At 37.4% G+C, this 22172-nt stretch overlaps 1 protein-coding gene and 1 pseudogene across 4 annotated transcripts in view; both read left to right on the top strand.

Annotated features, from left to right (window-relative positions):
- The window catches only part of TMTC2 (transmembrane O-mannosyltransferase targeting cadherins 2), a 900074-nt gene that overhangs the window by 303293 nt on the left and 574609 nt on the right, over positions 1-22172 (top strand). The gene's annotated exons all lie outside the window — the stretch shown is intronic.
- Positions 18387-18487, top strand: LOC114235614 (U6 spliceosomal RNA; annotated as a pseudogene).

Genomic DNA, 22172 nt, shown 5'->3' with positions numbered 1-22172 from the left:
ACTTCCATGGCACTGGTTTCAGTATCTCTATAATAGCACATTTTAGATTTAATGGCAGACATAAATCTATCTTTTGACCCTGGACATGGGACAGGGACTAAGTCTTAACTTATCTTTTTATATCTTTAGTATATGGCATTTCAGTATCTTGATAACTATCCCTGTACCCTCCTTTTGCATCTCCCTTGTTAAGTTACATAAGGGCTGGGCATAGGTCATTTATTTCCCCCCAGTTTTATTTAGATATAATGACATATAGTACTGTATAAGTGAAAGGTATACAGGGTGCCTGACTTTTTAATATTTCTGTTTCCCTAGCCTGATTCTCATGTCCTCATTAGTCCCTTCATTTTGCCAACACATGTATTGAGATTTGTTAATCCATGCTAGGGATCACTCTAATTCCCAATGATATATACTGAATAAATGAATAAGAGTGGCATGATTGTAGAGTGGATAGAGTGTAATCTTCCAAGACCCTGGAAGGGGAGGTGGTCACAAGAGGATTGTACATCTCTTGAGTGCCTGTGATTGATATATGTTATTTCATGAAGCTTTACAACGAGTACTGTCCTCTTTTTATAAATGAGAAAACTGAGCTTCAAAGATTTAAGGAATGTCCCCAAGAATAAATAAGCCACTAAATAGTAGAATTGGATACATCCTCAAGGATTTCTGAATTAAACATCATTAATTTTCATTCTATATTAAATAATTTTGTGTGGAGCTTTTTCCCTCCTTTTATACTTGATCAGAGATTCTAAAAGGAAGTTAGTGCTCCTGCCTCCCCATTTTTTTTTTTTTTTAATTAAACTTATTTTTTATTTTTTGACTGCGTTGGGTCTTTGTTGCTGCACGCGGGCTTTCTCTAGTTGTGGCGAGCGGGGGCTACTCCTCATTGCAGTGTGTGGGCTTCTCACTGCCGTGCATGGCCTTCTTATTGCGGTGGCTTCTCTTGTTGCAGAGCACGGGCTCTAGGCACGTGGGCTTCAGTAGTTGTGGTGCGCAGGCTCGGTAGTTGTGGCGCACGGGCTTAGTCGCTCCACGGCATGTGGGATCTTCCCAGGCCAGGGATTGACCCTGTGTCCCCTGTATTGGCAGGCGGATTCTTAACCACTGTGCCACCAGGGAAGTCCCATCCCCGTTTTTTATAACTTATTTTTAGACATTACCTCTAAATGCTAGTTTAGTTTGAATGGGTAAACGCATTTTTATTATTAGGCGTTATAGGTCATTAACTAAGGGTTTTGGCTATTGGCAAAACTTTTAACTTTTAACATTAACTTTTGGCTATTGGCACTTTTGGGTCCTACATTACAACTCAAATACAAATGTTCCAGGGTACCCTAGAGAATAGTTAGTTCTGCTTTAGGGTCACTGGTAACCTCCATGGTTACATATAGTTGGACCTGGGTGACATCTCTTTAGAATATATGGAACTTTCATACCAATGTCATATCCAATTAAAATACTAAACACAAGCTGTCTTTAAAATTGATTTATTCCTTGTTTGAACTTTGTTACCTAGGGCTAATGCCATGAATTTAAAATTGGGCATGCATTAAGAGAGAAAAGAAGGAATAACATTTTCATTATTACGGTGTTTCAGATGGTTTTATAGTTGTTTCTAAACCCGTGTGTGTTCTCTAGTTGTGTGTACATCCTTACTTTGATTTTTTTTTTTCGTCCTGCTTCCTTTTGTCTTTGTTCAATTTATTTCAGCCGAATATTTTGCAGTTTTTGTGAGCCAGTAAAATTAATATTGACTTAAATTGTAGTAAAAGCAACTTGGCTGTTAGCTTATTTTCCAGATTTAGGTTAGTACGAGAGAAGGAAGGATATGGGAGACTCTGACAGTAATTCTTGATACAGCAAACCTTTATTTTGGCTACTGTATGGAAATACTGAGCCAGATTTCTGTGTCTAGCCAAAGTTAATTGGGCTACATAAAACTCCAGTTGTGAAAGTACTTGAAGTTCCATGGAAAAGTTCCATACCCCAGGCTAAAATGGTGTCAGTGTAGTCTATCTGGAGCGCAGCGCTGTGTGTTTCCTTGGGCCTTTTGTTATAATCATTACTGTTTAGAGCTGAGATTATTTTTCCATTTGCTCCTCTTTAAAGCAAAGCTCTTCCCATTTTGCACGTTGACTAACATTTAGGTTCCTTTGTTTTATTATAATCACTGCACAGTCATGTTTAGATTGGAGGGAGCAGGGAACAAAAAATTTTCCTGTGACTCTCACTGAATGATTATTATGGATATATACCATTGAAGTTGCAAATTTATTCTGTGAAAAGAGAAGGCATATATCATATATATCATGCTACTGAAATATTGGATAACATATAGAAGAAAATTTAATTTAATATAGTGCTCAGCTAAACATTTTATATGAAATTGCCTCATCTAAACTTTATGATTTAGCATTCTGGAAGTTACCATTGTATTATTTTTACTCTGAAGCATAATGAATCTGATAGTTCTTTTTTATGCATTTTGATATACAGAATCAATCTTTTTTTTTTAATTGAGGTATCTTTATAGGATCAATCTTGTAATTACGCTATTTGTTGCCACTGAGTGACCTAGGAATCCAAGTATCTCCAAAGTATTCCAGAGTTTTATTCTGCTTTCTTATGTCAGTTACTAAAAGGCATTGTTACAGATATTTTCTTTTGCCAAAAGTAACATTATTCTCAGAAATAATATTCTCAGAATAATAATATTCTCAGAAATAATAAAATCAAAATACTCAAATTCTCAGGCATTGAAGGTCATGTGGAATAATTCTACCTGCTTTATATCTACATATCATGATGCTATGTTTGAAAAGAAATGTTAGCTTTTTACTTAGGGGTAAATAGGATGCTGCTGCTTTGAAACTAACTTAAATTTCATTGTTATTTTGTTTGATTTCTGTGTTTGGTCTGTAGTTAACATTTAGTGCAATTTAAATAGCCCAGCAAAAATAAATAAATAAATAAATAGCCCAGCAGCCTCAGGCCTCAAAATCCCCCAGGACTCTGCTATCCCATGTTATTGGAGGGATGCAGATGGAGAAGCCGTATGCCCTTAAATATAGCTTGGCTTTCTTGCAGGACTCTGAAAAGGCAATCCTTTATAAAAACCTGAATTCAATATACATTTTCTGAACCTGAACGTTGTGTCATGTTCTGTAATAAACAGTGGCGATACAAAGACCAGCAGGGCGTTTCTTTGGTCTCAAGAAGACCTCAGTGTATTCTCTTTAGGGGAAATTATAACAACTGTCTATAGTAGCTTCAGTGGTGGGCTACCATGCTTAAGACTGGTGGAAATGGTTTTTATTTCAGAAAGGACAATTATGTAGGTACCTTAATCTTACTTTCTTTTTAATTTTTATTAGAGGCATGGGATTCCACACCACTTAGTAGATATTTTTCTCCCACTTTGCAGTCCTTTAATTTGTTACATGAGCCCGTTGATACACGAAATGACTTGGCATCACAATTTCCAGCTTGTTATCCTTTCTGCTACATCATGTTGACTCTCCTGTCATGTAATCAAGCATGAACACATTTTAATGTGAGTTAAACTCTGTTTGTAATTTATGTTTTATATTTTCCTAGTTTGATCATTGTTTAATAGAAGGAATTTTGAGTATATTTCCTTGTTAAAACAGCATCCTTGTCTAAGCCCCTGTTTACCTTTGAAAAAGGTGGTACTGACCGCATACATTTTCAAAAGCAAGTATCTTTCCTCCCAAGGGGTTGGATCAACACTTCACAAAAAAAAGTTGCCTATTTTTTCCTGTAGCCTCTGGATGTGTATACATATACTCATACACACACATATACACACACACACAGAGGCATATATATAAAGGAAGCCACGTCTGTTCTAAAATGTGAACGTTTTCATTTTTGCAGCCTCGTAAATAGGTTTATCAGCCCATCCATGAACATGGTTACAAACCCATGACATTTTGGGCATTCCCCCTTATATTCATCTACATTGCACATGAGGCCGTTTGAGCCTCAGCAGCCTGAAGCATGACATCTGCAGACTTGTAGATTTTATCCTTAGTTGTTTATTAAAATTATACTTCTTCCAAACAATAGTTAATTCTGAGTTCAACTTTTTTTTTTTCCCCAAGTCCTGAGCTTCTAGGACCCTCTGAACTTCTCATTCATTTCCTATCTCCCTTGACATCAATCCTCATCTCTTGCTTTCCTACCTAAAAAGAATTAAATACTACCTACAGGGTGGCCCCTGACCCTGCCGCTTCTGTGATCAGATTAATCACAGTACTTCCTGTAGTTAGCTCGTACTCTTTATCATGCTGTAAACTAGACATTGTGAATATGCTATTCTAATATTTCTCACATAACCCCACGATCTAGGTACCTACTCTAGAGATGAGGAAACTGTGGTTCACAGAGGTTCAGACCTGTGTCCAAAGCCTCTTGCATTATACTTGGTTTTTCTGAAGGCTGTACTTAAGTTTCTCTTTAACCTTTTGTTAATTATGATCAAATATGGATATATGGTGCCTTGTGTGCATAATGCCTAAATTCAAAATATGTAAAAATTGATTTTTAAAGAAAATCTTTATTCAGTTTTTAGATTTTCTTATGCAGTTCTGAAGTGAAAAGACAACTTCTATGTATATCATTAAATTAAAGAAGAATTTTAACATGGGTAATTCAAAAAAGGATTTAGGTATCTATATATGTGAAGTAACAAGAAAATAGTAATAGTGAAGTTGAAAGTTGAATTTTTAATTTAAATATGGTTTACATGGTGTACCTTATATGGTGTATAGTTTCTCTTGTATTTTAAGTCTTGAAGGAAACATTATGATATTCCAAACTGAAGGGGAGCACAAGGTCAGATGCCTGAGGGAAGTGACTGCTGACCTTTACCTGGTTAACTTTTAACTGGTAGATAGTGAGTTGAAGCCAGAGCACCTGAGCACATACCGGCCTACAAATTTATTTAATAAATGTATTTATTTCTTCTCACAGTGAAAAGCATAATTCCTTTAAAAGACTTAAAATTGCAGGACTCTTATTTCTGAGGTGTAATTGAGGCTCTTTGTCAAAAGTGACAGGATGGCGTACGTTCTTGAGCTGACACTGTAATTCAGTGTGCATTGTAGTAACAATACTTTAGGTGGAAGATGTTAACATGCAGGAGGATTGACACTTAATATGACCCTTTGGTCCCTTTGACATTAACCATGTGGCACTGGGTTTATGATGGGCACTGGCCATTAAATAATGCCATGTATTATAATGCCATATAATGGAAAAGTAGGTAGTGTAATTGGTAGATGTAATGGTCAGTCTGGGAAATTTTTGTCCCTGAGCAATGGAACTTAAAGATATTATCCACTGTAAAGTTTGTTCTATTTCTCATTTTTGGGGATGAAACAACACTAGCTAGAAGAAGAACAGAATTTCCATCTGCTTGAATCAGAAATTTACTCATTTTAAGCAGAAAATTACTGATCTGGAGTATTTTATTTTAAGGTATCTTTGCATGTCTCAAAGAGATTACCTCAGTAGAGGTAAAGGATTAAGTTGAAATCTATTGCTTTGGCTAAAGGTAGTTTTCCTGAAAGTGTCTGTTTTTCCTCTTTCCACCCAGGATGCGCATTTGCCACAAGTGGTAATTACCTTCTCCACTCTGTTTCCACTTGTGTGGAAGAGGGGTCCTCCATCCTCTCCCCCTCACCACTTCAACAGTTTTCAACCTATTTATATAAATAACTGTGTATACATGGCACTTATTAAATTTGATACCCTTTAATTATAACAAAGCTGATTCAGATAGTAATGCTACATGACAAGGATTGCTTTTACTTGATTATAAGATGGGGAATTTCAAATACGGTGAAGTTTAAGGGTACCAAGAAGATTTTACCACTGCCATTATTGCTTTGATAGTTTCTATTAAAGCAGTATTCCCAGAAGGTACAAAATACATTCCCCAAGTGTATTCCATAGACATTGTTCCTTAGAAAAAATTAAGTAAGCAAATAGTGTGGGAGAAACTGTAATAATTTTCCTAGCTCTGAAGTCTTCTTTGTCTGAAATTAATACTCTAGCTTTCTTTTGATTAGTGTTAGCCTGGTTTATCTATATCTGTCCCTTTGCCTTACCTATCAGAGTCTTTATATTTAAAGTAGATTTCTTGTAGACAACATATAGTTGGGCCCTTTATTATTATCATTATTCACTCTGACAGTCTCTATCTTTTAATTGGTACATTTAGACCATTCATATTTAGAGTGATAATTGATATATTTGAATTAATATCAGCCAGGTTTGTAACTGTTTTCTATTTGTTACCAGAGGCTTCTTCCTTCTCTGGTTTTTTTTTCCACCTTATTTTTTTTATTGTAGTAAAAAAAGAAAACAAAAATTTCTATCATAACCATTTCTAAGTATATAATACAGTAGTGTTAACTATGTGCACATTGTTTTGCAACAGATCTTGCAAAACAACTTTTCGTCTTGTAAAACTGAAACTCATTACCCATCGAACAAGTTTTCAGTTTTTCACTGTTGAATATGATGTTAGCTATAGGTTTTTCACATATGGCCTTTATTATGTTGACATAATTTCCTTCTATTACTAGTTTCTTGAGTGTTTTTTATCATGAAAGTTTATTGAATTTTGTCAAATGCTTTTCCTGTATCAATTGAGATGATCATGTGAATTCCCTCAGTCTTTATTTGTCCAAAAAGTCTTTATTTCTACTTCACTTTCTAAGGAAAATTTTTCTGGATATAAAATTCTAGTTTTGTAGTTTCTTCTCTCAATATTTTCAGTGTTTTACTCTACTGTCTTCTTGCTTGATGGTTTCTGATTAGAAGTCCAATGAAATTCTTAACCTTGTTGCTCCATTGGTAAGGTGTTTTTTTTTCCCCTCTGACTTTAAGATTTTCTCTTTGCCTTTAGTTTTCTACAGTTTTTACATACTCTGCCTAGGCTTATTATTTTTGGAATTTATTTGGCTTAGTGTTCTCTGAGTTTTCTGAATCTATGGTTTGGCGTCTATTGTTAATTTTGGAAAGTTCAACATCATTATTACTTTAAATATTTCTTCTGCCCTCTTCTCTTTCTTCCCCTTCTGATATTCTAGTTACTCATGTTACATGTTTTGAAATTTTCCTATGGTTCTGGGATGTTCTGTACGTTTCATTCATTTTTCTCATTACGTTTCAGTTTGGGAAGTTTATATTGACCTATCTTCAAATTCATTGATTCTTTCCTTGGTCATGCTGAGTCTTCTGATGATCCCATCAAATGCATTCTTCATGTCTGTTATGATTTCTAGCATTTCCTTTTAATTTTTTCTTAGAATTTCTCTCTGCTTACATTACACATCTGTTCTTGAATGTTGTCTACTTTTTCCATTAGAGTCCTTAACATATTAATCATAGGTATTTTAAGTTCCCTGTCAGACAATTCCAACATCTGTTTCATATTCCAACATCTTATTATGGTTCCAATGCTAGCTTTGTCTTTTCAGACTATGTTTTTCTTTCCTTTGGTCATGCCTTGTAATTTTTTTGTTGAATGTTGGATATGTTGAATTCGTAACAGGAATTCAAATTATTAGGCCTCTAATATGAAGATTTATGTTAATCTGGCTGGGATTTCAGCATTGTTTAGTGTTTGTTGTAGCTATTGGTGCTAGCAGCTTCAAATTTCTCTAGTGTCCTTGTTTTTATCTCCATCTTGGTGTTAGGCTTTCCTTAATACTCTTTCTCAGAGAGACTGTGTGTCTTGAAGCTGTTTCAGGTATACTTCAGTATTATCATACTGGAGCCCTGTCATGGGGGTGTTAGGTATGGTGGGGGGGGAGTGTTCTATAATCGTTCAGTTAAATCTCAGTCTTTGATTCAGCCTATGTCTTGTCCCATGACCTTCACACGTTTTTCTGCTTGTAGAGCTACCCCCCCTCACCACCTTAGATGAGACAAGAAGGCTAGAGGAGGACGAAGTCAGAGAGTGCGTTTTTGCCACTGCTCTTTAAAAGGCTCTAGTAAAGTCTTTTTCCTTGGAGAGTCAGGCCTTTGTTATTGAGAAGGCTCTGGATATATTTCACAAGGATTACTCTTCTTCCCTTGCCCTCACCAGGAGGGGATCTTTTTTGGTTCTCCACTATGAGAACCTGGTCGGGTTCTTGGAAATAAAGACCATGGAAGAGTGGGACCCCACCCCCACCCCCTCAAGACTGGCCTTCAGGAATTTCTCACTCTCAAGCTAGTCCACAGTCCGCCTCCAGCAAGTCATCAAAAGTACCAATTAAAGTATGCCTACCTGTTCATGGCTCCATTGGTTTCTGCATTAGATAAGCAGATCTTGACTGTGACTGTCTCTCTATTTCTGTTTCTTTATCTCAATCAACGTCTGAATATACTGGGAATTGCAGGTATTCATGGGACGTGTTGTATATTTTTGTTTTCCTGTGGCTCGAAGAATAATGTATGTAGTAAATGCTCAGTAGTTGTTTTCTTAGTATTTCAAAGGTATAGAAACAGATGTTTAGAAAAATATATTTGATCACATAGCTTGCCTCCCTTCTCCATTAGCACTCCATCACCTTAGAGGGGATGCATCCATAATATATGAACACTGGCTCCAGATTGCCTGGCATGTTCTACCACTTATTAGCTCAGTGATCTTGGTTATGTTATTTAACTTCTATCTTATTCTGCCTGTTTGTATAATGAGGGCAAAAGTATTTCCTTCTTGAGAGGGTCCAGAAGTTAAGTGAGTCTAAATGTATTATAAAAGCATTTAGAATACTGCCAGGTATGTATGTTGTAAGGACTCAATAACTGTTAGCAATTAACAGTAAGAACAAAATTATGATTCTTATTCAGTAAAATCTTTATGTCTTTGTGTGACATGGAACATTGTTTATTATTTGGCCACAGCCTTTCTCATTAAACCTCATCAGCCATTATCCCCCCACAATAGTAAACTTCTAATGGCTCCCTAAGTATGATAAGAAAGAATCTATTCATTCTTTGTCTTTTCCAAGCATGCTGCTTGCTGCCTTGGCCTAGAATATCTTTTTCCTTTATCTCCACTTGGCAAAGCCCTATCCATCCATCCAGTTTCATCTTTAACAATACGTTCCATAAAACAGTGACTGATTCTTCCAGGCAGCCTTCATGCTTCTCTTCCAGGGTTCTTATTGCACGTGAATATCTGTGATAGCTGAATACTAATGTATTACTATTGGTTGCTTTTTTTAGGCAGTGAGAGTAGAGACCCTGTCTCTTCATTACTATTACTAGCTTGGTGCTTGGCACATAGTTATTCAATAAATATTTATTGAATGAATGTAAATGAAATGACTCTGAAGCAGAGATTGGCCCAATTCACATAAAAGTTTTCTGTCAGAGCATAGCACTGATACATCACTACCCTTCCCCACTGACTTGATTCTTCTGTTATCTGTGCTCTCATGGAAGTGACTCCATCACCTTCTGTTACAGTTAGTCATTTTCATGTCTGTCTTCCCCACTAGACTGAGAGCAGCTCGGTCTTACTCATTTTTTTCAGATGCCAAGGGAGGGTCTCGTACAGCAATAACTATTTGCTGGACACATTATTTCAGTGTTGCATGGTGGAAGGAGAGGGTGAGAGAAAGGAACAATAAAAGTTTGAAGGAATAAACGGCAAGGGGGTTATACAAGTAATTAGGAAGGAGAAAAAAAGTGATGTTTTAAGTAAGTTCAAGTAAATAAAAAATATGAGAACTTATTTTTTGTTCTGTTGGTTAAAAATGTCAAAGTCCTCAGCATTAAAAAGGGATTGAAGAGTGAATTTAAAGGGTCAAATAATTGGATAACAACATTTTGGGGAGTGAAATTTCTTTCTTTTTTTTTTGTCTCAGTAAAAATGATATGGTAATCCTACGAATATAGAAATCCTGATTACTATTGAAAGATAGAAATGAAAAAACACAAAATTGAATATATTCCTTTATTTTTTTCTGTTTGGTGACATAGCGAAGCATGATCTTCTGGCTATCTGTTTTGCTCTGATAGCCTTGGAATGTAATCTCAGTAGAGTGCATAATATAAATCATTCATTTCAGGGGACTTTGTAGAATTTCATGAACAGCAATAGTGATGATAATGAATATGTGCTCTTCTGACAGGTACAATAAAATACAGATAATCTTTTGGTTTTGGGGTTTTTTTTTTAACTACTGAGTATCATGTATGGCAGGCAGCAATAATAATATCTTTTATATAAACTCTCATAATATCTATAATTTTACTTGAAGAGTCAGCTTGATACATGAATTTGATTGGGCTGGAGAGCAACATGAAATATTTTCACTGAGAAGTGATTAGGTTGAATTTACACTGATGATGACTATAAAAGAAGCAAGCTTTTCTTTTCGTGGTTTTGCTATAGTTTTGCTGAACTTCATTTGTGATGTTAGAAAGTATTAACACAATCTCACTTACTCAATTTGAAACAAATAGTAAAATAGCTACTGTACTAAAAGACATTTAAGAAATCTTTATTTGGAACTCTGAGGAATTTTTCTTTTCATCATGACATCTCAGATATCCAAATATTTGTGAAATGAATGGATTACTATTATTCTTGTAAGCCGCCCAAACCTAAAACAGTCACTATCCCAGAAAGACTGAATATTTCCTGTTGTATAAAATCTTTCTTAAAGGTAATATGATTTATTTTAAGTGACCCTTGTTTAGGCACTTAGCTTAGTCTCCTTATGCTTTTCTAACTTTATTTGATCATTAATCTAGTAAGTCCAGCAACACCAAAAACTGTCTTTTCTACTCTGTTTCTTGCTTATCCTTCAGTACAAAAGCTATTTGCTGAAAATAATGTCTTCTCTGGGTGTTGTCTGTACCTCCTTTTATTTTCCCTCCATTGCCTATCCAGTACTTCTTATTTCATTATTATGTTTTTAGAAACAAAATAAAAAATATTAATATGATAATATTTGGCATTTACTTTGAAAAAGAAGTGTGAAGAAGGACAGATCTGAATAAAATGATATTTTGATTAACTCAAGTTTTGCTTCCATGAAATACGAGGTATCTGAATATTGCAATAGTGAAGAGTCAGCTATAATTCTTCTACTTTCTTATTGTTCTAAGATTGGTAACAGCTTAAGCCACACTAACTAGTTCAACATGAGCTTGCCAAATCATGTCAAGATTTCAAAGTGAAAATGGACCTTTTGGAAAGTACATATTTCTGAATAAGGGGAAATATATCCTTAAACTGTCACCAGTATTTATATGGGTTTTCCAGTTTGATCAGAAGTGGTCATAAGTACTTTTTACTGTAACTTCAGTTTCGAGCTTTGGTATTTTCCCTGTTTTCTCTTTTCTTCAAATTCTCTGAACTCAAAGGCAATTTTTGCCTGTGATATTCTAAGACATTCAAGAACAAGAGACAATTTGGTTGATAGCAAAGTATTTGGGATCACAAAGTTCTTAACGTGGGTGTGTTACAAGAGTGCTGCTTAAAATACATGAAAAATAGTCATCTACTTCCATGAGCCACCTTTGAGTAAATGGATTTAGGTATAAGAGGTCTAGTTAGGAGGAGAACTTTTTCTTTGCGTGCTAACAATGTGTTGCTGTGCTATGCTTTTAAAAATGTATTTTACTTCATTTAATCCTTTTAAGATATTGCATGAGAGCTACTGCTGCTCCTATTGCACAGTCATCATGACAGTTAACATTTGTTGAGCACTTATTATATGCCATGCGCTGTTGTAAAAGCTTGACATGTACTGTCTCAGTTATAAACCTTATCAGGAGGTATCATCTTATCTGTATAAGGTGCTGAATTTCTGGAGACATTAAACAATTTGCCCAAGTAGCCCGGCTATTTTAGGGATCGTTCTTGAGGAGATGATCAAACTCAGGCCTATCTGCTTCCTAAGCCTGCAATCTTTCCTCTATGCTGTTGCTTCTCTTTTTATAACGTATCTATGCTTATTTAAAAATTAATACCGCTTTAAATGATTTAGTAATTTAATAGCTTATATTTTTCCCCAAGTCTTCAAAGTACCGTGTTTGTGTTTTTCATGGCATGGCACTGTATACCCCAACGTGCACATGTATTCCATTTTTAGAAGTTGAATAGGTCAATATGTTTCTTCCAAAGGCCACTTTGTATTTATAGCAGTCATGCAAGGAGTGTTCCACCACCCTCCCGTAGACCTCCGCATGGCTTTTAAAGATGCTCTTGTGATTGGGAGTGTCAATTCAGCCCCTCTTGAATCTCACAGATAAACCTCTCGACTCAGGTGTCAATTACACAGCAGACTGTGATGAAGACAATTTGGGAGGTTGATGTCTAATGAGTTCTATGCAGCCTTCGTGGCACATTTTTGCTACCAAGGTCAAGAGGGTCTGAGATGTTGACAGTGATAATTTAGCCCTGAGCGGAACCACTATTAAATTTTCTATCTAGAGGCAGAGAAGTTCAGACTTTCTATTTTCCATCTCCATGTCACCTCTGTACTCGATTTTTTCCTGTTAGTGACCCACATCTTCTTGTGACATTATGCATTTTCCCTTACTGTAAGAAAGAGAAAGAGAGAATCTTATTCTGTGATAATGCCAAAACCCAAGTGTGTATGCTTCTTACTTGCACACTATTCTGCTAGGACTTGGGAAAGATCCAGTTCGGCGATATGCTTGTCATATGTATTTATACATACAAACTTGTTCTGCTGGTAATGTGCCAGCCTCTGACCATTTGCTGTGTGTGTTTGTGTGTGTGTGTGCATTTTTCCCATTTTTGCCTAGATTAAAGTTTCCTGTAATTGTATATGTACTACCTCTGGTCACTTCACACTCTAGAAATTAAAGTGAATGAGCATTGCATACTAAACAATGCTGTTTTCAATAGATCTTTCTTTCTTTGTAAGTCACAGATAATTATTATTCACAGAAGGTGGCTCAAGAATCATTATACTGACAGAAAGTAGAAATTTGGTAACTGGAGTTGTTAAATAACCTTATTTTCTCAAATAGATGTGTTTTGAGTTGGTTGATATCAAATGAACCTTTGTAAGCTACAGGGACTTCTAATGTTGTTAAAACAAGGAACATTTTCTCCATTAGACTGACTTTCTAAACAATATTCTTATTTTGGATCTTGTAAAGAGAACTTGTAAGTCACCAGCACTTGGACTTAGCAGGTAGTCTGTTGTCTTGATGCTTGGCCAACTTTTCCTCCATCTGTGAGCCAGCTGAAGTATGCCACCTCTTTTATGAGACCTCCCCGAACTCACTCAGGCACAATAGATGCGTTGGTCTCTGTTTTCTCCTTATGTAGGATGCATATGTCTAACGAGAGCCCTTTCGAGTATGATCTTGCAATTGGTAAACGCCCACTTCCAGAGTTATCGTATTATTCAGTCTAAAGAGCAGCAGTCCTTTCATTATCCAGTGCCTGACACGATGCTAGGCATATGGTAGATGCCCTCTGAATATGTGATGAGGGATGGATGGGTGGGTGCATGAACGTATGGGTGGACCTACTCCATAAAGCTCGTCTTTAAATAACGTAATGATTCCTGGTAGTAAACTTCTGAACCAAGTCGATAAGGCAATACCACAAACTGTGAAGCCAGATTGTCTCTGTTTGAACCCCAGCTCTGCCAAATCAAGCTTCTGTACCTTGGGCAAGGTACTTAACCCCTCTGTCACTCAGTTGCTTATTCTGTAAAATGGATAATAATAATATCTCAGGTGTAATATGAGGATTTAATGTGACCATACGGAGAAAGCTCTTGGAACAGCACCTGGCACATAGTAAGCTGCTTTTATAATGTTTCTGTTCTTATCATATAACCTGTAAAGACAAAGTAAAATTGCAACGTGCTAGGACAACAGACACCCAGAAAAATCTGTTTTGGGGAAGCAGAGATGAATGGAAATTTCATTACTCTTGACAAAGATCACATGGTCTTGTGCTGTGAAAGGATGTCTTTGTTCATGCCTTCTTTGTTAGGAGTGGGGCGGGAATAGAAAGCTGAGATCTCACCGATGCTGCTAATGGAGCCTCCTGGTTTCATCTGCTGGGACATCTCAGCGTCATAAAGCCATTGTTGGACTCATCTGATTTAGGTGAATACTTGTGAGAGGGAAACAAGAATTAGGGTAACTATAGAATATTTGTTCAAACCAGGAAGGGGGTGCTGTTATTTTTCCACTGGAACAGTGGACATAGAATAGTTTCAGGCAAACCAGAATTACTTCCAAGAATTACTTACAAAACCAGAAGCACGGTATACACTTTCAACATGTATGTGGTCTAATTGGCGTAAGAACCTTTCTAGGACATTCTGCCTTTGATAGGCATCTTTACTTTGAAAGCCCTTTCAGAAGAAGATAAATGGATCATTTATTCCAACTTCATTTCGTTTCATTTGTTGGTACATTAAACTACAATTGATTTTAGGTCTCAGCTACTATCCCCAATCTCAGTGTCGGCTGGCTGGATCTGGGGGAAGGCCAATTCCTTTTCTCTGTCGTGAATTGGGAAGGCAATGGAAGCAAAGGAGTATGACATGAATTAAGAGCTTAACTTGCCTTTAATCTGAATTTTTAACCAATGATGACTTCCCTGAATTGAATTCCATTTTTTAAACAGAGAATTGTAACCAGTAGAGTTCAGTTAACCCAGGTCCTTTGATTGGCAAAGGAGAAAAATGAAACCTTTCCAAATTAGGGGTTTTCTTTGGTGGTTCACCTTCTTGGTATCAGAACCAGATTAGAACTCAGGTTTCTGTGACTGAATCCAGTGCTTTATTCAGCACCCTGGTTCAATCATCAAAGAATTTTGCGTCTAAATAAATTAAATAACCCTCTATGTCCTTTACTGCTGAAGATTTCTACCAAAAAAAAGTATAAAATTAGGGAATTATTTACATCTGGCTTTATCCTCTTGTGAGAGCATTTGGATTTGAGAGCCAGTGGCACCCTGCCAGTGACAAATGGAGGCCCGGAGGTTGCCTTCCCATCATCCGCTACCTTGTATGGTGTCGAGGGATTGCTTGCTCTCCTTTGTGACCCAGCTGCAAAGCAGCTGTTGCTGGGGCTCCTGCTTTTCCACTCTCACAGCGCAGCTTTCCTGACTATCCCCATGGGGTTTAAACTTCTGCAGCACGAGTGTCAGCCCTGAGCTCTGTGAGCCAAGGCCAGCTCTGTGGGGACCAATCAGCATAGCCACTTTCCAGGCTGTTGCTAAGCAGTTTGGGCTGGAGTGATCCAGCAAATTCTCATGACAAGCAAGAAGCACCCATTTGCACAAACAGCGCAAGAAAATGGTTGGAGTTGTTGCTAATAGCTAAGATGCAGGGGCTTTCCAATGGCACTGATTCCCTAAATGGTGATCACGTGGACCACTTTATCCATCTAAAGTTTCCTGTTGGAAACTATTTTCTACGAACTTGTGGTGCCGTCTCATGGACCACAGAAGGATGATAAAAATTGTGCCTTCTTCTTTTCCCCTTGTATAGAGGAGGTGTTGACAACAGTGCCAGGGGTGACATTCTGGGTATCACTCGGGCCTCATGATGTAATCAGATTTACCCACTGAAACCTACGCCCTCATTAAGGCAACAGGACTTCCCAATGAGAGCATGCGTTTATGAAGTGCGTTTTGAGTGTTTGCTTTTCCAAGATACTTAACGTTTTCATGCATTTATGACCACCTACTATGCATCTGGCCCTTAGCAAATTGTTGACTAAACAATTCCCATAAAGTGGTTTACAATTAGAAGAGATTACAAGTGGTAATTAGAGTACATATGGTAAGTGTCACAACAAAAGCAGGAATCAAGTGCTGTTAGGGCACCCAGGAGGAAAAGACACAGTTTAAAGAATTCTGGACTGGTTTAAATTTGGCCATGACCATAATTGGAAAGTTACCTAAGAACTCTAGAAATGGAATTTTGAGGTTTTCTCTTCTAATTTTCAATTAAACTAAGGGGAGAAAAAAGCCCTACGCATTAATTTTTATGCCCAGTTGTGATTTATGTTTTGACTTTCTGTTTTCTTTTTCAAAACACTCAATATGTCTCATTCCCTTCTGCTGACATGGTCACTTTCCCTCCCCTTCAGAGCCAGACTATTGACTGAGGGTATCCATTTCCTCGCTCCACTCCCCAAATTCCCCCCCACTTCTTCTGGCTTTAAGACCTATTATGCCATAGAAATACACCTTACTGAACTTACCAGTGATCTCTGTGTCATTAAATCCACTGGATATTTTCAACAATTGACATAATTGACTACTTCTATCTTCTTGAAATACTCTTTTACCTTACCTCAGGCCTCTTGAGTCAACCTAACAAACCACATCTTTGACAGCTCAGATGTCTCAAAGGTACCTCAGTCTCAAAACTGAGCTCATGATCTTCCCCCCTTAATCTGGTCTTTCTTGTTCTATTATTTACCAGCTTTGTCTCAGTTTCAGAATCAGAAACCTAGAGGTCACCTTTGTGACCTCTGTCTCACACCCCATCCCTCTCCTATCCATCATGTAATCCTATCTGTATTACCTAAATATCCCTTCTGTCAGTCCACTAATCTTCATCTCCATTATCAGCCCCATCACTCTCTTTTAAAAGCCTGGATTAATCTGCCTGCATCCCTTCTGTTGCCATTACAACCGTTATCCACACAACCCTCAGAGCGATATTGACAAAGCAGATAAGGACAAATTCCTTCATGTAATCTATTCGCCAGGCGGGCTCTACCCCTCCGACCTTTTCACATGGCCCACCTCTATTCCTTCTCTCTGTCTCCCTCACCCTGGGCTCATGCAGTGTTTTTGCTACAGAGATTTTACCTTTGCTGTGTCTCTACTTCAGATACTTTTTGTCTACCCTCCAACTAGATCATACAACTAGTTAATCATACACAGCTCTCAGATTGTTAGAGCAAGCAGGAGTTCTTTTGGAAACCTTTCCTGAATACTTCAACTAGTTCTAAGTGAAATATACAGTCCTTATTTGTGTTGTACTCCTAACAGCTACAGTTTTGGACTCTTCAGGAGGGCAAGGGTTCTGTCCTTATTCACCATTTTCATCCTAGCGCTTAACACAGTTCCCAATAAATATTTGTTGGATTAAGGAAATCAACGAATAAATTTAATGAACTGCTAAAAATTCATTGTTTTAATTACAAACAGATATTTTTCTATTTAATTTGCGAGTCAAAGATAAATTCTGTGTATTATTCTGAAGTCTAAAAATAGCTGATTTTGATATTTAAAAATGATTTACATAATTTTAAAGTAAATTTTAGGATACATTTATCTGCAATTTAATTATACATTTGATCCAAACAAAATTTCTGCTTACTTCACCGCACCTTCCTTAGACATTTTAATAAAATATCTGAATTCTCTTCTCATAAATTGATACTATAGATGGAGAAGAGTTGTAGTAAGATGTTGGCTTTAACTTGACTTTGACTTTAGTACAGCAATGCAATGTAACAGCCTAAGCAATTTGCCCAGATGGAGCTTAAGATGTGGTTGTAGCCTATCAAATTAATTACCTTCCACTGAAATGTTATTATAGTGTGTGTGGATGACCTCTTTAAGCTTGAAGGGAAAATATACAAGTGAACAGATGTAGAAAGGAAGTAAAAACTTGTTATATAACAAGAAATCTGAATAAGTTAAACACCTTCAGTTATAGAATGTTTCAGAAATTAGCTATTTGTATTTATACCTTAAAATCTAACTTTTAACTCCTAATGTCAAAGCTGTGTAGAAAGCAACATAGAATTTAATTTTTATTAATCAAATATTTTAAATATTTATGGAAAGCAAGCTACTTATTTTAAATAGTTATTTAAAATCTTTTTCTTCTCTTTTATTGAAAACATGAATGAAATAGAAGAGTTTTTTGGTTTTGTTTTTGCCCTTTTTTTGCTTTCCTCTTGGCATTCTTCCAAGTTTCTTTTACTTTCTTCTCAGGGAAGGTACTAGATATCTGGTGTTCTTGCCAAGGCTTGGTCTGTGACCTCCTTTCTGACCAGTCTTTCTAAATTAGTCCTCCATACTCTCCTGCCCTAGCATTTCAATCAAACAGAACATACCCAATCCATCAGTCACCTATCTGCGAGATATTCCGAATCTAACCACATCTCACTGTTTCCGCTTCTTTCACCCTAGTCTTAGCCATGGAGTATTAATAACCTTCTACGTGGTCTCCCTGTTTTCTGTGCCCCCTACAGTCAGTTTTCCAGCCAAGATCTCCAGTGTTTTTGTAAAAATATGTGAGATCATGTTGTACCTCTATTTAAAATCCTCTGTCGTGTTCCTTCCTAGTCAAAAGAAATTCCAGGGCTTGCCTCAGCAGCATGTACACTAAAATTGAAATGACACAGAGAGGATTAGCATGGCCCCCACGCAAGGATGACACACGTTGATGAGGTGTTCCATATTTTGTGCAGTTCCCAGAGGCTGTTTGATGCTTTGCTGGTTAACACCAAGGAAATGATATGAGTCAAAGCAACATGTGGCATCCGATGTTGAAACTGTGATTTTTTTTTTGCTACCAAAAAAGAAAAATTAATTCCCAACTCCTTACCATGCCTACTTTGCTCTACACAGTCTGGTCGCTCCTGTCTCTCACACTCATTTCCTGTGATTCTTTGCGGCATTTACTCCCCTGCTGCCATATTGGTTTTCTTGTTAGTCCCTAAAATTCCAAACATGCCAGATCTTTGCATAGTTCACTCACTCCCTTTACTTAGGTCACTTCTCCAGTGTTACCAGAGGCCTTTCTTGACCACTTTATCAGACATCATCCCACCCCAGTGTGTGTTGCTCTCTTCCCTTAGCCTGTGTTATTTTTTTTTGTACCAACTACTTCAGACAGACAGTCACCTGCTCATGTGTGAACTATCATTTCACCACCAGAATGTGAACTGCAAAAGGGCAGGAACTTCGCCTTGATTACCAGGATCTGGAATACAGCCTGTTACATAGCAGGAGCTTAATCCATTTCTGTGGAGTGAAAGTCACATCTCTGAAGCGTTCTCTTTCCCTTTTCAGTGGACTAAGTTGTTCTGTGTTCTCAGGACACTTAGTTTGACACTAACACAGCACTATTTTTTAACAGTCTAATCTAGAAGTGTACTTCCCTCCCTGTCAGTCTTGAAATACCAAAGGACCAACCCTCTCATTCACCTTTGAAATCCTGCAGTAAAATGAGCCAGTGATACAGGTAGTGCTAGCCTCCTTTTTAAAATATCCTTTTTGTTTTTTAAATGTAATTAGGACATAAACAGAAACTTACAACCTGCTTGTTTCATTTAGCAACAGATCATGGAAATCTCTTGTAGTTTCAATGATTTCTACAAAATCATTTTAGTAGATACATAATATTTCACTGAAATGACATTTGGTTAACCAGGTCTATGCTGGTAGACACTGAATTTGTATAAACAATACTGCAGTGAAAATAAATAGCTACCTCTCGGTATTTACAGATATTTCCTTAGGACAAATGCCTAGAGATAGAACTGTTTGGCCAAGATATACCTATGACTTAAGAGCTTTGATACATATCAGATTGCTCCCAGGAAGATCTTATTATCTTTTACTATATTTTAGCTATGTGTTAGCTGAGTGCTGGTTTTTATGAACCCTCAGGAATACTGAGTTCTATAATATTGGGGCAACTTCACTGATAGATGATTAATAACATCTCAATGTATTAATTTACATTTTAGGTAAACTGAATATTGAGTAAGTTTAATATGTTTTTACAGGGATATCGAACATTATTTTTTGGTATTTGCAAACTGCTTACTTGTGCCTATTGCTCGTGTAACATGTCTGACATTCGAGCCAGAGCCCCAGCTGCATGCGGATGATCCACTTTAACTTCTTTGAGGGAAATTCAGTCTACTGCAGTCTTTCATCCCACTTGGTCCGCCTTTTTATTTCAGCCAGTTTTGTGGCCTCCTCCCCTTCCAAAAGTTCACCTAAATCTGGGAGGCTTAACGGTGTTCAAAAAGCTGGGAAGGAGGCTGCCCTGGGCAGCTTGGTCTGAGCAGATTTCTTCACCTTGAAGTCTGATGGCTCTGCAGTAGGACGCAGGACGGGTTTCAGAGAAGCTTTGCTCAGGTTGGGAGTTGTGGTTCTGGGGTCCAGCCTTGCTCTAGGTGTACCCCAGAGCCATGCCTCCCTGCTGAGGTCTCAACGCCTACTCTGGATGCAGCCCCTGGACACTGAGAGGGCACTCCCTGTCACCACTAGCTGCCCTCAATGTCATTTGACATGCCTTTTCCGTGAGCTTAGGCTTATGACAGTATACTCCAGGTATCTTTCAGGCAGCTTCTGCTTTGGGACGTTTAGGAGAAGAGATCAGGAAAAGACCTGACATTTATAGAAAGTGAAACTTGAGGGACATTTCAGGGAGAAGAAACACAAACTATTATGAGTAAGCTATTTAGCCACATTCATTTTTGTTTATGGTAGCCTTATTCTGTTATATTTTAAAGCTTTCCAGAAGAAATGCTATTCTGTCCCTAAAAAAAAGAATGTCATGGTCAAGTTTTAGGCCCCTGATAATTTGATGGGAAATATTTTAGTAGTATGGAGGTAAAGTATTTCATCATGAAAGTTACCACTGCCCCTGTCCCTTCACTTTGCCTCTAAGGTTATCTCTGGCTGATTATAGCTACTTTATTTATTTATTTATTTTTTTTTTTTTGGCTGTGTTGGGTCTTCGGTTCGTGCGAGGGCTTTCTCTGGTTACGGCAAGTGGGGGCCACTCCTCATCGCGGTGCGGGGACCGCTCTTCATCGCGGTGCGCGGGCCTTTCACCATCGCGGCCCCTCCCGTTGCGGGGCACAGGCTCCAGACGCGCAGGCTCAGCAGTTGTGGCTCACGGGCCCAGCCGCTCCGCGGCATGTGGGATCCTCCCAGACCAGGGCTCGAACCCGTGTCCCCTGCATTAGCAGGCAGATTCTCAACCACTGCGCCACCAGGGAAGCCCTCTGGCTGATTATATATAATGACTTGGAGGGACTTTAGAACTAAATGGTTTGATGTAAATCATCTTGGTTAGTAAGAATTAGTTCAACTGTTAGATTTTTTTTTTAATGATATTTTTCTTGTGATGAGGAAAACCTTTTTTATCCTGAAGACACTTCGCATACAAACACTGTGATGTTAAGATAGACCATGAAACAACACTTCTTCTATTTGTAAATGGTGGCCTTCACAAATTAATTTTTCAAGGCTATTTGATTGCTTTTCCTTTTGCACTCATTAAACTATAATGCAGCTGTAAACAACACATTTACCAAACTACATATAAGCTTTTGGACCCGTTTTATTGGCTGCTTCCCTTTCTTGTTTCTTATCTGTGTAGATACACTCTTGAATGTGAAATGAAGATGTGATTTTCATTTGTTGTGAAAAATGACTGACATTCACCATTGTCAGACTTTCCCCCAAAGTAGACACTACGTATGAGAGTGACTGCTGGATACACAATTGCAGAAGGAGACTCTTTACACTAAACTTACAGCAGCCTCTAAATATGAGTAGGGCCACCTAAGGGAAATCCTCTGGTTTGTTCTTTATATTATTCTAACTGGTGTTCCTACCAATGCTGAAGACACAGGTAGTCCCTTATTAGGATATAAATATTTGGTTGAGAATCAGGCTAGTTCTGAGGAACACTTTTAATAGTTTTATAGACCTTGGTTCATGTGACAGTTTCCAGAAGTAAAGTGTAGAAATCACTGCTTTATTCATAGCTCTGTAGTTTACTGAAAACATGTAACCATGTGAACTAAATAACTAAGGAGTAACTATATGCTATTAAGTTGTATACAAGAAAATAGTGGTAGCCTGTTCATTTGTTGACTGGTAATTATATTTATAGAACACTTGGATGGCTATAGATGAAAAAGTAAAGTCTTATGGGAGTAATCTAGTTTAGAGGACAAGATTAATACACTAATTATATTATATATTTATATATATATTTACAATGCAATGCAACAATGCAAAGTCTTGATGTTTTCAGGTCATTCAATAAAATAGCAGTTCTGAGCTGTGGCATCAAAACACACTGTGTGTAGGGTGGTAGATATAATGAGTGATTTGTTAC

Source organism: Balaenoptera acutorostrata, chromosome 11 (assembly GCF_949987535.1).
Source record: "Balaenoptera acutorostrata chromosome 11, mBalAcu1.1, whole genome shotgun sequence".
NCBI lineage: Eukaryota > Metazoa > Chordata > Mammalia > Artiodactyla > Balaenopteridae > Balaenoptera > Balaenoptera acutorostrata.
The sequence above is the reverse complement of the archived record's forward strand: the minus strand, read 5'-3'. Positions and strand labels throughout refer to the sequence as shown.